The sequence below is a fragment of the Dioscorea cayenensis genome, chromosome 9 (assembly GCF_009730915.1).
Source record: "Dioscorea cayenensis subsp. rotundata cultivar TDr96_F1 chromosome 9, TDr96_F1_v2_PseudoChromosome.rev07_lg8_w22 25.fasta, whole genome shotgun sequence".
NCBI classification, from domain to species: domain Eukaryota; kingdom Viridiplantae; phylum Streptophyta; class Magnoliopsida; order Dioscoreales; family Dioscoreaceae; genus Dioscorea; species Dioscorea cayenensis.
The window spans coordinates 4,509,262-4,526,117 of NC_052479.1; the positions used below are offsets into that span (position 1 = coordinate 4,509,262).

The window sequence follows — 16,856 nt, forward strand, 5'->3', positions numbered from 1 at the left end:
AAAACAACTATTCTAGATTCTCTCAAATCTTTTTCCAACTTGAAAGGAATATCCTAATCTTGTGAACTAATGAATGAGCTCACGTGGATAAAAAAAGAAACCCTCACAAGAACAACGAAGAAGAAAGAGAAAAGTTAAAGAGAAATTAAAGGTGCAAAGAGATGTCTCTTTAATAAATCCAAGGTTAAGCATGCTAAGAAAGAACCAATTAAAAGCATCAAAAACTTTTATTGAATTTAACAAGGCTAATGTCTAACACAAATAACATATCATGTGCAAGTTTTTGAAAAAAACATGGCAAAGGCAACATACAAGGAAGACAAATGCTTTTACAGGTTTGCTAACAAAAAGAAAAGTACAAGGGAAAAATAAAGTTACCAAGTTCCTCTTTGATTCATCGATATGGAGGGCGTATTTCATCCTTGCAAATAATTCTTGAATAAAGGAAGTATCATCTTTTAGCAACAAACAACCCTGATCAAATACAGTATCACTGTGATGATGATAACATCAACCTAGATTAATATGTACAACATTAAAACTATGATCCTCACAGAGTAGCATTATTTGCTTAAATGATGGCACTCGGGACTTGCAATAGTTACCTCATCCAATACTCCTAGCAAAAATAACATCTTGACAAATCAGAAAGAACCCATGACATAAGCATAAAGAAATTGATCATGGTCAAAATATTCATGAAGGTAAACCTTCTCACCTTTATATAACCAATTCGATAGATTTGATGAATCTTTGACAATACCAAAGGATCTTTAATAGTGTTAGCTTGCAAAACAAATTCAACTCTTCAAGTACCAAATATAGAGTAAATTATAGATTTACATGTATCAAGGAAACAAAAATTACCTCCTTATAAATCACATGCTTCTTTAAGAAAGACCGATGATTTTGCACTGGAGGTATGTCAAGATCATCTGTATAAACAAGTCAAGGAGAAGTGAGTAACTAATCAGCATGATACACAAAAAGAATACAAAAATGACACCACACAATCTGCCCCGCAAAATCCAGCCTTTGTTACAAAATAAAGCATTTGTTACAAAATAAAGCATCACCGACAAATCCAGCCTTCAATATCAAAATAACAAGCCAGCCAGGTCAACAATCACAAGAATGTAGGATCACTATCATCACAAATATATAACTTTCCTAAACATATAGAAACATGACGAAACTAATACCAAGTATTCCACATAAAGTTTTTTCAGGTTATCTGCTACACAAAACCTGCAAACAATATCATCAACACTTTGAACCATCTTCAGACAAATCATTAACAACACAACACTAAACACTTTGAAATAACCTTAATCAAATAATTTTTTAGATGATACTTTTCTCAAGCATATAACTTCACAATCATGTCATTACTATTAGTTCACTCTCTTTAGTTTCTGGAAGAACAACAACTAGTTCAAACATATGAAAGAAAAACAATCAAAAGTTTCAAAGAATTATACAAGCACGATAAATTAGTTTTACATAACTATATAAAAAGAAGTCTGAATATTTCTTAAGCATCTACTAATCCAGTCATACCAACAGCATCTCCATAGTCTAGAAAATGATCACCAATAACAGAACCCCTGCAAATCATCTACCCTCAATTACTGAAGAATCGTTTCCTCCTCTCACCTCAACTGTTCAATCCCATAAATTAATAGCAAGATATAATCTGCATTACCATAAAAAAACACTTACAAGCTTTTTATCATACATATTCAAGCTTCAATAACCAAATCAAAATCAAAATAAAAAAACAGTCAAAAAAAATCATAAAAACCCTAAGAACAAGAAGATTAACATCAAAACCACACTAAAAATTAGGGACAAAAATCAAAGAAACAGAGAAAGAGATGAACCTGGATAGTCTTTCTAGGGTGAACCGGCGTGGCTTTAGCTGGATTCCGGCGATCATCACTGTTATGTCAAAACCCCAAACAAATTTGTGCCCTGATGTCGGCCAGAGCCTTTGAGAACAACACTGACACATTGTAGTGTAAGACCTTCAATAACTACAACCTAAAAAAGAAAATCATCACAAACTGATTGAAATTAGAACCCTAAATCGAAACCATCATCGGTTTTCGTTGAAACTGGCAGTAGGAGTCGGTGATCTTGAGATGGACATTGACGTGCTTGGCAGAGACCTCAATGATCTTGAAGCAAAGATGGAGATGAAGGTGGTGTCGACGGTGACGCGCTTGGAAGAGACGAAGGTGGCGTCGGTGGTGAAGCAGAGAAGACTTCAGGGAAGGAAGTGAGGAAGCCACGAGAAGAGGCCGGAGAAACCTCGGCGGTGTAGACGGGGGCGATCATGAGAGCGTAGCCAACGCCGATGCCGGCGACGAAACGGCCGATCATGAGGAAGAGGTAGGAGGTGGCGAAGCCCATGAGGAGAGCACCGAGGAAGAAGATGAAGGCGGCGAGGACGAGAGTGAAGCGGCGGCCGATCCAGTCGGAAGTGTAGCCGGCGGCGATGGAGCTGGCGAGGGAGTAGAGGTTGAGGATGCCGATGAGGATCTCGATTTGAGTGTCGTTGATGTTTAGGTCGTCTTTTATGTACAGTGCTGCCTCACTCATTACTCCAATGTCTTTTTTTTAAAATAAAAAAATAAAAAAAATAATTAATGTAAGAAAAGTAGTAACTGATATTTTAAAATAAATAAATAAATAAAATTAGTAAAAAATAATTAGTGTTCTCGTTTTTGTGAGGGAGAACCATTAATTGAATTTTTTATTTTAGTGTGAGTGAGTGGAGATGATGTGATGGATATTAATGAGTGTTCAATGGATATTAATTAGTGAGTGTTCAATTTGTGTGAGTGAGTGCTTTTGTTATTAATTGAAAATTAGAGGGGGTTTTCTAAACCCCCACTACCCCTCTATAGGTTTATAAAAAAATTAAATATACAGGCGGTTTTTTAAAAACCCCCTCTACAAATGTGTCCCTAAAAATACAAATCAGTGTAGTGTATGTTTACTTTCGGTGACCCGAGCCAGAATATCAGAGATCATATGTTTACCTTCGGTGAGCGGAGCCAGAATTATTAGAGGTCATTACTCTTCACCGATGGAAAGTGGTGGGAAACTATAGTTTTTATTTCACAGGTACATATCGACACGGTTAATGTTTAACCCTAAATAATAGGGTTATTGCAAAGTTAATTGGGAACTACAAGTTGCTATGTCAAAATACGTTATGTCCAAACATTTATCAAAATAGAATATAGAAATTCAATGATCCCATTTTCAGATAGAAAATAATTCCAATTCATTTCCAAAACTAAATACTTACATATGAATTGCAAATAATAAATAATTAATAAATTTAAATTATAAATCTAAATAATCAGTATTTTTCTCAAAAATTTTAGAAGTTTAGAAAACTAGAATTTTGGAGTATCTACATATAATAGGATATATATGTGGGATACTTACCTATCTAACACCCAGATTTCGAAATCACACCAATCGATTTTTCTTGGAAAGTCCTATATTTGGGAATAACCCATCAGAATTACAGACAAAACAAATTCTAAAATCCACATGAATGCAAAAAAATGTTCAAGACACTAACGAAGCTACAAAAGTCAAGTGACTAATAAACAATTCCCCTACGACCCTAAATATTAAAAACAACAAAGCTTTATGAATTCTAATCCAAAATAGAAATTTCAACCTTCTGAGAAAACTAGACATCTACATCTATACCATATCCAAATCTCATAATGATTTGAGATCTACAGAAGTTAACCAATCACTTTTAATAAAAACATAAATGTACAACCCAACAATTTCAGATATGCCTCTTCCAATAAACATATCTCACAGCATATAACTTCAAATATGATTAAACTTTAAGAACATATAATTAACTCAAAATTAAACAACTTTCTTACTAAACATGAGTCCTAATTAAATCTCTAAGATCATCAAATTCTCTAATCAATCTTTATGCTTTCTTCAGAAATGCCATTGAGCACACCTATAGAAATCTAATCATATCTCACAAATTACAGGGGTAAAAATTATGAAATTTGGCAAATCCTAAGATACAATCATCTTCTGCAACTTTCTTATATAAGTAGAAATCTAAATCAGAATTTACAATCATGAAATAAATCAAAACATAGATCAAGGCTGCACAAAAATTCTTATAGATTATGAATGTATTATGTTGATTTAATCTTGAAGTGAATACATGAGAAGACGCAAGTTGTGCTCAAAGACATATGAGTGTGTACTAACCTCCATTGTGATCAACAGATTATGTAAATTGGAGGGGCACAAAGGCAGTCACACTCATGTGTTCTGACTTGTGCAAAGTTAGCAAGATTCCCATCAAACATGCTTTTACTTGAAGAAGCGACGCGATCTATGGTATAGATGTGTGCCCATTTGTATTGCCTCGATGAAAAGTGTGAATTTGGGAGTGTTTTTGGCGAAGTACTGTAGCCCATTCCAGCCCTATATAAAGCCATAATTCAGCCCGATTTCAAGATTCTTCTTTCCATCTTTTCTCCATCTTTTGATAAGCTTGCAGCTAGGGTTTAGAGGGGCTTTGGCAAGGCTTTTGGAGTGGTTCTATGGCTTCAACACTGCATTTCTCTTGGAAGATAGTTATTGGGGGACCTTTTGTCGGTACCAATCTGGCGAGGTGTGCCCTAGGCTTGACAAGGGGACCTTTGGAGAGAACGAGGCTACTCCACAAGATCATCGACACAAATACCGAGGGGGTTTTCTTATGGATTACATGTTTTAACTTTTGATTTCATTATTGATTGTATCTTGCTCCATGGAGAGCTAAATCCCCTAGTGGGTACTTGGACTTGTAAATTCTAGGATGTTATTGTTTCACTGACCATTTATTATGCTTTCCTTAATTGATGTCTTTAATTGAGTTCCAATCTTGAATGCTTGTTGAATGATTTCTCCCTTAGAGTGATATTAGAGTTGAGAGTCCATCTTGGTAGCCTTTGTAGATGAGTGACACACCATGAGGGTTAGACAATGCTAGATTGGAGAGGATTGAGAGAATGAGTCGAGAGGTAGCGAAGGGTCCCCTTTCCCCTCCGGTGTGATTTATCCTACCTCCATGTTCCTAGAGTTTTTTGCGGTCACAATAGAGTAAGTGTTAAGAGAGGAACTCCGTTGGGGCTTAGTTCCGTGGGCAACAGAGTGAAGTGTTAAAGTAATCCTTAGTATCTGGGGCTTAATTGTGGCTAGGGATCTTTCTCCTGGACCAAAGGGTTAGATCTATATATAGAAATAGGGTCTATCACTTGGAATCCGTAGAGCTTCTTGCAACTGTACACAGTGTGAGGTGTTGAGGCTGAGCGATTTCTCCCCTGGGCATAGTGTAGAGTTAGTCACGGTTGACCTTAGGTTTTGGACCGTGTATTTTAGGATCTCCACGTCTCATTAAGCATCAGTTAGGAGACATAATAGTTGGTCTTGCACTTGAAGCAATAGTCCTCGGGGGAGCAATGTCTGAGTGCTCCGCTTTCTATCGATTGCCTTTCCTCTCATTTTATCATGCCTCTCTTTCTTGTTTCTTTTAGTTCTTTTCACATCAATTTTATTCACACTATCATTGATTCCTCTGCATTATAGTTAAATAGCAATCCTAGTGTTTCTGATTAATATTCCCTGTGGATACAACACCCCACTCACCTGGGAATTTATTACTTTGACAAATCCAAGCACTTGCGGGTCAGACGTAAGGGGCGTTGTCAAGTATAAAAACTAATCCAGATATTTCCCTTTAAAGATTCATATCTCTCAACTTGTAATCCCAAAAGAAATGATATATTACTAACAATCAAATAATTTAATAAAGAATAACTTTCCTATTTTTTACCTTCTCCAATTTAATTGTTATGAACATTAAAAATAAACATCAGTTTATTAACATAATTATATCTCATAAACTACATATGTATAAAATCTGAAATTTTGCATGCTATTAGTTAACATCAAACTCTACAATTTTCTTATTTTACTCTTCTCCAAATTCTGCCTCTAAGACCCCTAAAATTGAAGAGGAATTTATGCTATTTCAAAAGCAAATGTCTGAAATTTATCAAGTGAAATCAATTTAGAGAGCCGGCATTAACCCAAACAACACATTAGCATAGGCCAAGCCAACATTCAAGAACATAAATCTAGGAGTCACCATCATGCATGACACAATAATCACCAGAATTCAGAAAAAACTTTTAAGAGGGACATCATCTTATCAAAATTATATATATTGGAAATACTATAAAAATCCCTCCAAGTTTCACTTATTCACAGATTGTCCCACCGACTTTGGGTATTCCTAAGAAGTCCTTTCTTTTTCTCACATTGTACTTTTCTGTCTTTCTATCATAAAGGTAACTGACGTTGACGGAAATCCATTTCAACTTTTTAAGCGGAAACACATAATATTAAGTAGAAATGTCAGATATTAAACAAAAATGTCCAATGTTAAACAAAAATATACAATATATTAAGTGAAAACTTATATGGTTACCCGAAAACATGCAATATTAAACAGAACTATATATTTTAAGCAGGAATTATATGTTGTAAGATAGAATAAATTGACGTAGTGAGTTGCATGAACTAAAAAGTAAGCTGTCACAAAAAGGAGGGATTGTCTAGCAAATTCAAATGTCAAAGGATCTGTCTGGGATGTTTTAAAATTTTCAGGGACTTATAATTCATTTTCCCATATATATATATACATTAATATGAATACTAAGAGCTTGGTGAGTGTATACCTATCACTAATCTAGAAAGACTTTCAATCAATCCACTCACACACACACAAACTAATGTAGCATCATGGGTTTCAACACCAAAATAATTTAATCCAATATCCAAGACATGCCCATTTTGTAGAACTAACCAATCAATTCAAGAACACTAACTCAATTTTTCTCTCTTTTTGAAATAAAGGTTTAAAAGTCTGAATTTGGGAAACCAAACCATTGAATAATAGATCAACTACATAAGAGCTCATAGGTTTTCAATCCTATGAAACATAAACAAGTGCAGTCAGATTTAAACAAAAAAAACTAAATATTTATAACTAAGGATTTGATTCCAACAATCTAAATCATTGAATGACAAATCAAAATCAAGGACTAAAAAAAAATTATATAAATGGCTACAGAAACTAAGAATATTAAATGTGATTAAAGTCAATACTGGCATCAAATCCTAATAAATTCATAGAACAACTACAAAGTAAGGAATACATCAAAACATATTCATCAGCTCAAAATCAGAAACACCAAACAGTATTCTATTGGAAGCCTTCAAAACAATCAAAAACCAACGATTGAGTAACAAATACATTCTATCAGATGAAACTAAGATCCACTCTTAGCTCATATCTTGCCTCACACATTGATATATGGCTCACGATAGAAGCTTTCCATGCCTCGTTGCCAACACCATTAAGGTTTCAAAATGAAGGCAACTTTGGTTCGACACTTCATATCAAGTCAACAATACCCAGATGCAAGGTTGCTGCAATTATGATCTCATGTAGGATAAGGAAAAATCAATAGAATTTAGGTGTTAGGATATATATATATCTTTGGTTTAAGAATTAATTTTGAATCAAATATGAAGAGATAAGCACACACATTTAAAATATTAACATATTTGAAATTATAATTGATGGTTAGGATCTAATCAGTGAGTAGGGTCCATAGCAATAGCTTCTCAAGAGACATTCCTTCATCCTTTAGCAACTTGTAATTTCTCAAAAAACTTGGTCTATCAAGCAATACATTATCAATGTTTGTCCCAAAGTTCCTAAAGGATTTCAAGTATCTCTTCATTTTGGACCTTTCTTATAATCACTTCCATGGTGACCTTCCTGCAAAGGGGTGTTTACAAATTCATCTACATTACTTTCAGTTGGAAATTTTGAGTTTTGCGGGGGTATTGCATAACTTCACTTACCCGTCTACCTTAAATCCTATAGCAAAACAACTACATGATCTTTAGTGGTCAAGATTATGATCCCAATAGTTTTGCTTTTATTGTACTTGCTAATGCTTTTTCTATTTCTTTTGATTTTATTGGCAATGACTTTAAAGCTCTTGTTGTAGATTTAATGCCAAATGGAAGCTTAGATTTATGGTTACATCCAGTCGAGAATCAACAACACCAAAGTCCTCTGAGTTTGATTTAGAGGTTGAAGGTGGGCATTGATGTTGTTGATGATTTCGAGTATCTTCATCATTCTTGCCAACCTCCAGTTGTTCATTGTGATATGAAGCCAAGCAATGTTCTCTTGGATGATAACATGGATGCTTATGTCGGGAACTTTAGACTTGAAAAGATACTAATGAACAACAACAACAACAACAACAACAACAACAACAACAAGAACAACAACAATAACAACAACAACAACAACTGATAAGTGCTTGTGTATTAGTAATACGAAGTATTCTTTTCTTATGATGAGCATTACTTTTATCAGATTTTATCTCTAATACATGTGTTTCTGTGTTCTTTCGAACATATAGGGTTGTGGAGCCAAATAGAGAAGAAAGAAGCCGGACTAGATTATGAATGCATTATGTTGATGGAATCTTGAAGTGAATACACGAGAAGACACAAGTTGTGCCCAAAGACATATGAGTGTGTGCTAACCTCAATTATGCTAGATGGAATATGAAAATTGGAGGGGCACAAAAGCAGTCACACTCATGTGTTCTGACTTGTGCAAGGCTAGCAAGATTCCCGTCAAATGTGCTTTATTTGAAGATGCAACACAATATACGGCATAGACGTGTGCCCGTTTATGTTGCCTCGATGAAGAATGTGGATTCAAGAGTGTTTTTTGGGAGAGTACTGTAGTAGATTACTATAATAAATCACTGTAGCAATTTACTATATTAGTTACTCTTCACGGGCCACTGAAAACCGAATTTCTGCAAATTCACACTGGCGTGTGGAAATTCCACACTCCCTGTGGATGTCCGATTTTAGCCCTATTTAAGTCACGATTTCAGCCCGATTTTAGAATCCTTTTCCCCATATTTTGGCCTATCTTTCTCTACCTTTGGAGGCACCTACGGCTAGGGTTTGGAGAGGCTTTGGCTAGGCTTTGGAGAGGTTTACGGCCTTTGACACTGCATTTTCTTTGGAAGAGAGTTATTGGGGGAGCTTTCATCAACACCAATCCGGCGAGGTGTGCCCTATGCTTGAGAAGGGGACCTTTGAAGAAGACGCGATCACTCCTCAAGACCTCCGACGCGAACACCAAGCGGGTTTTATTCATGGGTTGCATCTCTTTACTTTTGGCTTCATTGTTGATTGTATTTTGCTCGATGGAGAGCTAAACCCTTAGTGGTTGCTTGGACTTGTTAACCCTCGGATGATATTGTTTCTTTGACCTTTTATTATTGTTTCCTTAATTAATGTTTTTAATTGAGTTCCAATCTTGAATGCTTGTTGAGTTGATTTTCCCTTAGAGTGACACTAGGGTTGAGAATCCATATTGGTAATCCTTATGGATGAGTGACACACTATATGTATTAGACAATGCTAGATTGTAGAGTGTTGAGAGGGTGAGTTGAAAGGTAATGGAATGTCCCCTTTCCCCTCCGGTGTGATTTATTCTACCTCTGCATTCTAAGAGTTCTTTACGGTCACAATAGTGTGAAGTGCTAAGAGATGAACTCCGCTCGGGCTTCGTTGCTGAAGCAACAGAGTGAAGCGTTGAAGTAATCCTTAGTATCTGGGGCTTAATTGTGATTAGGGGTCTTTCTCCTAGACCAAAGGGTTAGATTTATATTAGGGAATAGGGTTTACCACTTCTTAAAATGATCGCATTCACATGCTCTCTCGGATTGGTCTCGGTATTACTCGGCAAGCTTCCTTGTTGCCTTCCATATAGAGACTTCGCAATCTGCAGCACTTGATTTTCAAGATTGTGCAAAGAGGCAGTGTGGTTACGAAGTGTAGCCTCGACTGATTGAAGCCTTGTATCTGACAATTGCACAAACCTAGTCAAGGCCTTCTCCAAGTCGGTCATTCGGGTCTCCAAACCTGAAACTCGGTTTTCCATGTTTCGGGCTTGTTGTTGTTGGAAACCCGGTGGCCCCATGGCCTTTTGTGGACCTTGGTTGCTCCACGAAAAATTGGGATGATTCTTCCAACCTGGATTGTAGATGTTGCTATATGGATTACCTTGCTTCCTCATTGCATTACCCACAAAATCGACATTCTCAATCGAAGATGCATCACCAGTAGAGATCGGGCAATCGGAGGGAGCATGTCCTCCACCACACCTGGTGCAAGTAGTCACAGCCATCACTCTATTCGAAGTTAGAAGATCTAACTTGTTACTCAATTATTCCACTTGAGCCGCCAATGAAATTACTGCATCTATCTCATGGAGCCCGGCAACCTTTTTCTTCTCCCTAGCATTCCATTGGTAGCTATTTAACCCTATTTATTCAATTAGTTGATGGGCCTCACTGGGGGTCTTGCTACCTAAGGTACCTCCTGCTGCCGTATCCAAGAGTTGCCTTGTACTCAAATTCAACCCGTTATAAAAGGTCTGAGCAATCATCCACTCCGGGAATCCATGTTGCGGGTACTTTCTCAGGAGCTCCTTGAACCTTTCCAACATCTCAAATAGAGACTCCAATTCTGACTGTACACAGGATGAGATCTCATTCCTAAGCTTTGCAGGTTTTCCAGGAGGGAAATAATGAGCCAGAAAAGCTTCTACCATCTCCTCCCATGTGGTAATCGATGCTCTAGGTAATGAGTGTAGCCACTGCTTCGCTCTCCCCTTTAAGGAAAATGAGAAGGCTTTCAACTTGATGGCATCATCCATCACCCCGTTTATCTTAAGCATATCACACACCTCCAAAAAGTTCTCTATATGACTGTTTATATCCTCATCGGCCAAACCATTAAACTGTGCGGATTGCTGCAATATGTCGATGAATGCCGGCTTTAGCTCGAAGTTCTGAGCTGTAATCGGGGGATGCATAATACTCGATTGTGTCCCCAATATTGAAGGTCTGGCATAATCAGATAATGTCCGCTGTTGCTTATTCTGTTCTGCCATGTTTTCAGATTCTTCTACTTCCAAATCAGCTAGATTAGACGGTTCTTGCACAGGTTCTTTCCCCTTTCTTCTAAGTGTACGTTCAAGCTCGAAATCTCCTTCAATCAATATTGAGGGGTTTCCTCGGATCATAACCGGAGCTACACCAAAAAGAAAGAAAAAGAAATCAGAATGATAATAAAATAAGAAGAAATGAACTGGAATGAGTGAATGAATAGCTAAGAAAACAAAGTGCAAAGTATCTCTAAACGCCTACTCCTCAGCAACAGTGCCAAAACTTAACAAACACCACTTTGCGTATGTCCGGCAAGTGCACGGGTTTGTCGAAGTAATACAATCCTAGATGAGTGGGGTATCGTATCCACAGGGAGTAGGGAATAAAAACACTTAAATTGTTTCTTAACTAAGTGAAAGATGAATAGTGATATGTGTGACAAGAGATAAAATAACAAAAGTAAAAGAACAAGAAAGAGAGCACGAGTAAAGGAGAAGGTAAGGCAATCGATATAAATAGGGTACCCGGATATTGTTCCACCTAGGACAATTGTTTCAAGTGCAAGGACCCTCTATTATACTTTCTTACTGATGTAATAATGAGTCGTGGAGATCCTTAAATACATGGTCCCAAATCTAAGGTCAACCATGCCTAACTTTATACATGTCCCGGAGGAGAAATTGAATAACCTCTCAACCACGCAATCGTATAGAATTGCAATGAGTTCTAGGGATTCCAAGTGATAAATCCTCTTCCTAGATGTAGACCTAACCCTTTGGTCCAGGTGGAAGGTCCCTAGCCACAATTAAGCCCTAGATGCTAAAATCACTTCAACGCTTCACTCCGTTGCACCCATAACTAAGCCCCAACGGAAGATCATCCTTTAGCTCATTCTCTCTACTATGACCGCAAATAACTTGAGGAAATGGAGGTAGAATAAATCACACCAGAGGGGAAAAAGGACGCTACACTACCTCTCGACTCACCCTCTCAACCCTCTCCAATCTAGCTTTGTCTAACTCTTGCGGTGTGTCACTCACTCACAAGGGTTACCAACAAGAACTCTCAACCCTAGTGTCACTCTAAGGGAGTATTCATACAATCAAGCATTCAAGATTGGAACTCAAATAAAACATCAATTAATTGAAAGTATAATAAAGATGTTCAATGAAATGAATACATCCTAGGGTTCACAAATACCCACTAGGGGGTTTAGCTCTCCATGGAGCTAATTACAATCAATGAAATCAAATGTAAAAGCAAAGATTCCATAGAAAACCCCATCGATAATCGTGGCGATGGTCTTGTGGAGAGTCTTCTACTCGTCCAAGGGTCCCTTTGTCCGTCCTAGGATACACCTCACTGGATTGGTGCCGACGAAAGCTCTCCCACTAACCTTCTTCCAAACGGAGCGCGATGTTGGAGCCGTAGAACCTCTCCAAATCCCTAGCCAATACCTCTCAAAACCCTAACCGAAGTCCTCTCTCAAGTTGGGGAAAATATGGAGAAAAAAGAATCCTGAAATCGGCTCTTAAAGGGTTAGAATCAGGAATCCACACACCCCTGTGGGTGCCCCTGTGGATTTTTCACACGGGTGTGTGGAATTAACGCACGCCCATGTGGATTCTTTGTTTTCATCCTTCTTCGGCCGGCTGTGAACAGTATCTGCTACAGTATTTTGCTACATTGCCGACCCCGAAACACTCCCAAATCCATGCTTTCATCGAGGTAACATAAACGGGCACACGTTTACATCGTACATTACTTTGCTTTTTCAATAACATACATGTTGGTGGAGATCTTGCTATACATGCACCAGCCGGAATGCTTGAATGTGACTGCCCTTGTGCCCCTCCAAATCGTTGTGCTAACTTGAATACGAGAAGGTTGACACACATTCCCGCATTTCGAACCTGACTTATGTCTTCACGTTTGAACCTTCTCAAGATTTCCTCCAAATGGTGCATTTATGATCCACATTGGCTTCTTTCTCTAATATTCGGCCTCACAACCCTATCTGCTTGAAAGTAACATAAATACACACATATTAGTGTTAAAACCTGATAAAAGTAATGCTCATCATAAGGAAAGAACACTTCGCATTCTTATCACACAAACACTTATCAGAGGTTCATTATGGAAGATTTGGACTTTACACAAGGGAGTGAGTAGATTATGGTTGATATCTGGCATGATTGGGTACCGCTTATACATCACTTATTCTATATACAAGACAATTCTATTTGCAGATTTAAACCATGGGAAGGCACTATTACAGCAGATAAAAATAATATTTGCAAGGCTATGCTTACAGACTTCATGAATTATGGAAGAGTTCTAACGAAAGAAGAAGTTGGTATCCCGACTGACTTAACTGCGCTGGACATAGCAAAACTGTAAGCATCTCAGTCGATTCTGGTAGCTGAAACTAGCAAAGATCAGGGGGAAAAAACTGAGGATATTACGCAACCTATGTATGGCATCGATGAGAGTTCAGATGGAAGCTCAATATCTGCAGAAGAATAGAAACCAGAACAAAGTGATATACTACTGAATAAAAATCTACAACCTTCAACAAAGGAAGCACCTGAACTAGAATTGAAAAAGTTGCCTGAACACCTCGAATATGGATTTCTTTGGGAAGGAACTCAGCTTCATGTCATCATTGCCTTAAACCTTACAGTCGAACAAAGGAGAGATTTGGTGAATGTTTTGAAAAAGCAAAAAAAATCAATTGCCTGGAAGATAGCTGACATTAAGGGGATAAATCCTTCATTTTGCACTCACAAAATTTTGATGGAGGATGGTCATAAACCCTCAGCCTTATCACAAAGAAGACTAAATCCAAACATGAAGAAAGTAGTAAAGGCTGAAGTCATCAAACTCCTTGGTGCAGGCATTATCTATCCAATATCTGATAGTGAATGGGTGAGCCCAGTGCAAGTAGTACCTAAAAAGGGGGGTAATTGTAATCACCAATGAGACGAATGAGTTAATTCCTACTCGAACAATTACAGGATGGTATGTCTACATTGACTACAGAAAATTGAATGATGCTACCCGAAAGGATCATTTCCCACTACCATTTATTGATCAGATGCTTGAGAGGCTTGCTGGGCATTCATACTACTATTTTCTGGATGGCTTTTCAGGATACTTCCAAATTCCCATTGCATCAGAAGACCAAGAAAAAACCACATTCACATGCCCTTATGGAACATTTGCATATCGCCGAATGCCGTTTGGCCTGTGTAATGCCCCTGCCACCTTTCAGAGATGCATGATGGCAATTTTTGAAGATATGGTTGAAGACATTATGGAAGTGTTCATGGATGATTTTTCTGTGTTTGGCGACTCATTTGAGCTATGCCTCAAGAATCTAGAATGTGTTCTTACTCGTTGTGAGGAGTCCAACCTCGTACTAGGTTGGGAGAAATGGCATTTCATGGTTTAAGAAGGGATAGTCCTGGGTCACAAAATTTCCAAAGAGGGAATCGAGGTAGACAACGCAAAAATTTCCGTTATAGAGAAGTTACCTCACTCAACTTCAGTGAAAGCCATTAGGAGTTTTCTTGGGCATGCAGGTTTTTATAGAAGATTCATCAGGGACTTTGCCAAAATTGCTAGACCTTTAATGAAACTATTGGAAAAAAGATGTACCATTCAAGTTTGACGATGATTGTATGAAATCTTTTATTATGCTCAAGGAAAAATTCACTCAAGCACCCATAATGGTAGCTCCAAATTGGGATTCTCTATTTGAATTGATTTGTGATGCAAGCGATTTTGTAGTGGGTGTAATCCTTAGGCGGCGAAGAGATAAACACTTCCATCCCATATACTATGCAAGCAAAACATTGATGGAAGCTTAGGAGAACTATACCACAACAGAAAAAGAGTTGCTTGCCATCGTGTTCGCATTTGATAAATTCTGATCGTATCTTGTTCTTTCCAAGGTGGTGGTATATACTGATTATTCCACATTGCAATATCTACTTAGCAAGTCTGATGCCAGACCACGTCTGATGAGATGGGTCCTATTGCTCTAAGAATTTGATCTCAAGATTAAAGATAAGAGAGGGGCCGAGAACCTTGCAGCAGATCATTTATCCCGATTAGAGAATCCCAATCTCGATACTTTGAGGGAGAAAGATATCAATGATTCATTTTCTGACGAACACTTGCATAGTATTCAGGTAGTAGAAGAGTGTGAAACACCGTGGTTTGCTGATTTTGCCAACTATTTAGTCAGGGGTGTCATCCCAAAATGGTTCACACATCAACAACGAAAAAAAAAAATTCAGACCTGAAGCACTATTTGTGGGAGGACCCTTATCTATTCAGAATTTGTTCAGATCAGGTTGTTTGAAGATGTGTGTCACGGACAGAGGATTTGAGTATCTTGAAGCACTGTCATTCAGGACCAACTGGAGGCCACTACAATGCAAAGAAGATTCTTGATTCAGGATTTTGTTGGCCATCATTATTTCAGGACACCCACAAGTTCATACAAACATGTGATAGATGTTTGAGGGTGGGCAACATTTCTCATAGGGATGAAATGCCCCAAAACTGGAACCAAGCTTGTGAAGTTTTTGACGTGTGGGGATTGACTTTATGGGGCCTTTCCCAAGCTCACATGGTTGCAAGTTCATCCTTGTGGCTGTTGATTACGTGTCTAAATGGGTGTAAGCTCAAGCTTTGCCAACAAGTGATGCAAGGGTGGTAGTAAAATTCTTAAAGAAATTATTCTCCAGATTTGGAACACCCCGCGCAATAATTAGCGATAGAGGCACTCACTTTTGCAATGCTCAATTCTCAAAAATTATGAAACGTTATAATGTCCACTACAAATTGGCAACACCCTATCATCCAGAAACAAGTGGGCAGGTAGAAGTCTCCAACAGGGATCTAAAAAGAATTCTGGAGAAAACTGTTGCACAATGTAGAAGAGATTGGGCAGAACACCTTGATGACGCACTGTGGGCATACAGAACCGCATACAAGACCCCTATAGGAACCACTCCTTATAGGATGGTTTATGGAAAAGCCTGTCATTTACCTATTGAACTTGAGCACAAAGCTTATTGGGCTATTAAATTTCTGAATCTTGATTTCTACTCTTGCAGGCAACAAAAGGAAGCTTCAATTGAATGAATTAGATGAGTGGGACACCATGGCATATGAGAATTCGAAACTCTACAAGGAAAGGGTGAAAGAGTACCACGACATACATATCAAGCATCCTAAAGAATTTCAAGAAGAGGATCAAGTGTTACTGTTCAACTCGAGGCTGAAACTATTCCCAGTGAAGCTCAAGTCACATTGGTCAGGTCCATATATGATCACTCAAGTTTCCCCACATGGAGCAGTAGAGGTGACTCACCCCGAAAAAGGTACTTTTAAGGTGAATGGACAGAGGTTGAAGCTATACTTTAACAACAACAATTCAAAGATGACCGGGGGTAATTTCAAACTATTTTAACCCCCATGAGGTAAGTAACAATGTATGTCAGGCTCTTAACGTTAAACAAGCGCTTCTTGGGAGGCAACCCAAGCATTCGGGGGTTTAATTTCATGTTTTCATGTTCTTTGTGTTCATGTTAGTGTTATTTTCATGTTTTCTTTAGAGTTTTGAATTTGAATAAGTCCATGCTCTCCTTAATTTGTATATTATTATCATCGTCTATGTGGTTGTTTACTTGTTTTCATCGATGAGAAACACTTGATTTGGCTATCATA

At 37.8% G+C, this 16,856-nt stretch overlaps 1 long non-coding RNA gene and 1 other non-coding gene across 3 annotated transcripts; one reads left to right on the plus strand and one right to left on the minus strand.

The window, feature by feature from the left end:
• Positions 1 to 416: 416 nt before the first annotated feature.
• On the minus strand, positions 417 to 2,606 carry LOC120268324. 2 transcript variants are annotated; one of them, XR_005538905.1, is made up of 5 exons: positions 1,884 to 2,606; positions 868 to 935; positions 719 to 786; positions 606 to 619; positions 417 to 434 (listed from the first exon to the last, which is right to left on the minus strand). It is a non-coding gene; the product is annotated as an uncharacterized LOC120268324 (long non-coding RNA). The 2 variants fall into 2 exon arrangements; XR_005538904.1 differs by lacking the exon at positions 417 to 434 and having other exon boundaries at positions 587 to 619.
• An 8,016-nt stretch (positions 2,607 to 10,622) lies between these two features.
• LOC120269727 lies at positions 10,623 to 10,729 on the plus strand. Its single transcript, XR_005539366.1, has one exon. It is a non-coding gene; the product is annotated as a small nucleolar RNA R71 (small nucleolar RNA).
• Positions 10,730 to 16,856: the final 6,127 nt, after the last annotated feature.